A 3,848-nucleotide genomic window follows, 5' to 3' on the forward strand; every position below is an offset into this window, starting at 1 on the left:
AAAGTGCAAACAATTGCTCTTCAGGGAACGAGTCCTTGATGGGCAACTGTGGCACCAAATTATGAACAACTAGCCGTGATAAATGGTCAACAACCACATTCTCTACTCCCTTTTTATCTTTGATAGTGATGTCAAATTCTTGGAGTAGAAGTATCCATCGTATTAAGCGTGGTTTGGCCTCTTTCTTATCTAGTAAATATTTTAGCGCGGTAGGATCTGTAAAGATAACAATAGGAGCCAAGGATATAAGAGCGAAATTTGTCTAATGCAAATACTACTGCAAGCAATTCCTTCTCGGTGGTGGTGTAATTCATTTGAGCATCGTTTAAAGTTTTGCTTGCATAGTAAATGACATATGGCTTATTATCCTTGCATTGTCCCAGGACAGCTCCTATCGCATAGTCACTAGCATCGCACATGATCTCAAAAGGTAATGACCAATCAGGTGGTCGCACGATGGGTGCAGTGCTAAGCATAGACTTCAACTTTTCGAATGCCTCTTGACAGGTTTCAGTCCAATTAAACGGTGTATCAAGGAATAGGAGGTTACATAATGGTCGAGCTATGACACTAAAGTCCTTGATGAACCTCCTATAAAATCCTGCGTGACCCAAAAATGATCTAACATCTCTAACCGTCTTGGGTGCAGGTAGCTTGGCGATTAGGTCAATCTTAGCTCTATCAACTTCCATACCCTTCGATGAAACAATATGTCCTAGGACAATTCCCTTTGGCACCATGAAGTGGCATTTCTCCTAATTCAGTATCAGATTCTTTTCCATGCATCGAGCTAAGACTGCTTGTAAATGTGACAGGCAATCATCAAAAGAGTCGCCAAAAATAGAGAAATCATCCATAAACACTTCTAAAAATTTCTCGTTCATATCTTCAAAAATGCTGAGCATGCATCTTTGGAATGTCGCAGGTGCATTACACAACCCGAATGGCATCCGACGGAAAGCGAATGTGCCAAAAGGACAAGTGAAGGTAGTCTTCTCTTGATCCTCAGGTGAAATTTCGATTTGGTAGTATCCGGAATAGCCATCGAGAAAACAATAGAATTTGTGTCCTGTAACTCTTTCCAAAACTTGGTCTAGGAAGGGTAGGGGAAAGTGATCCTTCCTAGTGACCAAATTCAATTTTCGGTAGTCAACACACATGCGCCAACTCGTCGGAACACGAGTTGGAACTAGTTCACCCTGCTCATTTTTGACTACCGTCAGACCCGACTTCTTAGGAACGACTTGAGTAGGACTTACCCATTTACTGTCGGAAATTGGGTAAATAATACCCACGTCAAGCAACTTGAGGACTTCTGCTTTAACCACATCTCTCATCGTAGGATTCAACCTGCGTTGCATTTGCCTTGTGGTTTTGGCATTGTCCTCCAAATATATCCGGTGCGTGCAAATTAAAGGGCTAATCCCCTTCAAGTCGGCAATAGACCATCCTAAAGCTCCCTTATAATTCTTTAGAACACCAAGTAATTTTTTTTCTTGGGCAGGATCCAGATCAGATGAGATGATTATAGGAAATGTGTCCTCGGGTCCAAGAAAGGCATACTTGAGTTCCTTCAGTAAAGGTTTCAACTCGAGCTTAGGTGTTTGTTCATGGGATGGTACTATCTTTGCTTTTTGAGGTGGCAAATATTCAAATTCCTCTATTCTCGGTCTCCACCCATTGACCATCATGACATCCGAGTTATCTAAAATAGGTGGGACCATATCATCAGCAGTACCTTCAGAACACCAATCTATCAAACCATTGTCGGCCGATTCAGTAAATGTTTCTTTTAACAAATATTCTTCCGCAATGGTTTTAACCCATTCAACTTCTTTATTTTCTTCATGATCACTGGGTTGTTTACCTATACTAAAGACGTTCAGTTCCAAGGTCATATTGCTAAAAGAAAGCTTCATGACACCATTCCTACAATTGATCAATGCATTAGAAGTTGCAAGGAATGGACGTCCTAAGATGACCGAAATCTGAGATGGTGAATTGGAAGCCGGATGTGTGTCCAGTACGATAAAGTCAATAGAAAAATAGAACTTGTCTACTTGGACCAACACATCTTCGATAATCCCTCTAGGAACCTTTACTGACCTGTCAGCTAATTGTAAGGTGACAGTTGTTGGCTTCAACTCACCCAAACCGAGTTGCTCATATACCGTATATGGCAACAAGTTCACACTCGCTCTTAAATCTAGCAATGCTCGCTCAATCCTAAAATTGCCAATGATGCACGAGATAGTTGGGCAACCTGGATCCTTATATTTAGGAAGAATGTTATGCTGTAAAATTGCACTCACATTTTCAGCCAGAAATGCCTTCTTCTTGACATTTAAACGACGCTTGACAGTGCACAAATCTTTTAAAAATTTTGCATAGGAAGGCACTTGTTTGATTGCATCAAGAAGAGGTACATTGATTTTTACTTGCTTAAAAAGCTCAAGAATTTCAGAGTTTGGTTCAAGCTTTTGCAAGGGCTTTAATCTTTGTGGAAATGGTGCGGGAAAAGGACATTCAATTTTTTCAGTAGATGTTGGTCCTTCAGTTTCTTCGTTATCCTTTTCTTTTGTCTCGGGAGGGTCAGAATCAGGTATGACTTGTGTTTGTTCTGGGACTGGTTGGTCAATAATCTTTCCACTTCGCAAAGTTATTATACTCTTCGCTTGTTCTTTATGCGAAGTTGAAGATGATGCATTGCTACCGCCATAGACTTGAGGATTAGGTTGTGGTTGAGCTGGTAGCTTACCTTTCTCTTGAGCACTTAAAACAGTGGTCAGCGTTGTCAGTTGATTTCTTAATTCATCATTGATTTTAGCTTGACCTTGCATGAAAGATTGCAAAGTTTCTTCGAGACTGGATTTTTGAGGGGGTGCATGTGCATAATGAGGTTGCAGAGGTGGAGGAGTTGGGTTATATACTTGTTGAGGTTGGTCATTCCTCCACCTAAAATTTGGATGGTTCTTCCATCCAGGGTTGTAAGTACCCGAAAAAGGATTATTGAAAGATTTTTGATAGGTATTCATAACATTGGCCTGATCGTGCAAGACTTCCTTGAATGCAGGTATTGTGGGGCAATCAGTGGTGAGATGGCCAGGCATCTCACAAATCCTACAACACTCGCTGTTATGTTCTACGGTTTTGATGGGTTCAATCCTTCTAAGTTCAATTTCCTCTACCTTCCTAGTAAGGGCTGCCATTTTAGCCTGAATATCATCCTGAGTACTAAGGTTGTAAAGGCCCCCGTGTCCAACGCTAGTAGGCTTAGGTAAGGGTTTATTCACTCTATCCCCTGTATCCCATAATTATGCAGTCTCTGCGAGAGAATCTAAATAGTCCCATGCCTCATCGGGTTGCTTTTCCAAAAATAGACCATTGCACATAGTCTCTATAAATTGTTTTAACTGTGGAGACAACCCTTCGTAAAAGAAACTAATGGTTCTCCATGTTTCAAACCCATGATGAGGACAAGAGAGAAGCAAATCTTTAAATCTCTCCCAGCATTCATAAAATGTTTCATGGTCTTTTTGTTGAAAATTACTAATGTGCCTTTTCAAAAAGCTAGTCCTTTGTGCAGGAAAGAATTTTTTCAAGAATTCTCTTTGTTGTCAGCGCCCGCGCCGGAACCCACTCACACTGGCACCGCCACCGACGTCGGACAAGCAAAGAGAGAACAAACGGATAAGCACTCTCTCGCTCCCTCGACACCGGACTCAAGGATCACCACTTCGCTTCCGCTGCGAAGGGCAAAAGATTACCCCTGGTATCAGTAGGGTAAAACACTTGAGCACCGCAGCAGATTATCAAAGATCAAAGGAAGAAGAAGGAAGAAAATAGCA

At 41.4% G+C, this 3,848-nt stretch overlaps 1 pseudogene; it reads left to right on the forward strand.

Annotated features, from left to right (window-relative positions):
* Nucleotides 1-3,462: 3,462 nt before the first annotated feature.
* Nucleotides 3,463-3,560, forward strand: LOC120105097 (annotated as a pseudogene).
* Nucleotides 3,561-3,848: the final 288 nt, after the last annotated feature.

The sequence above is a fragment of the Phoenix dactylifera genome, unplaced genomic scaffold (assembly GCF_009389715.1).
Source record: "Phoenix dactylifera cultivar Barhee BC4 unplaced genomic scaffold, palm_55x_up_171113_PBpolish2nd_filt_p 000189F, whole genome shotgun sequence".
Lineage (NCBI taxonomy): Eukaryota > Viridiplantae > Streptophyta > Magnoliopsida > Arecales > Arecaceae > Phoenix > Phoenix dactylifera.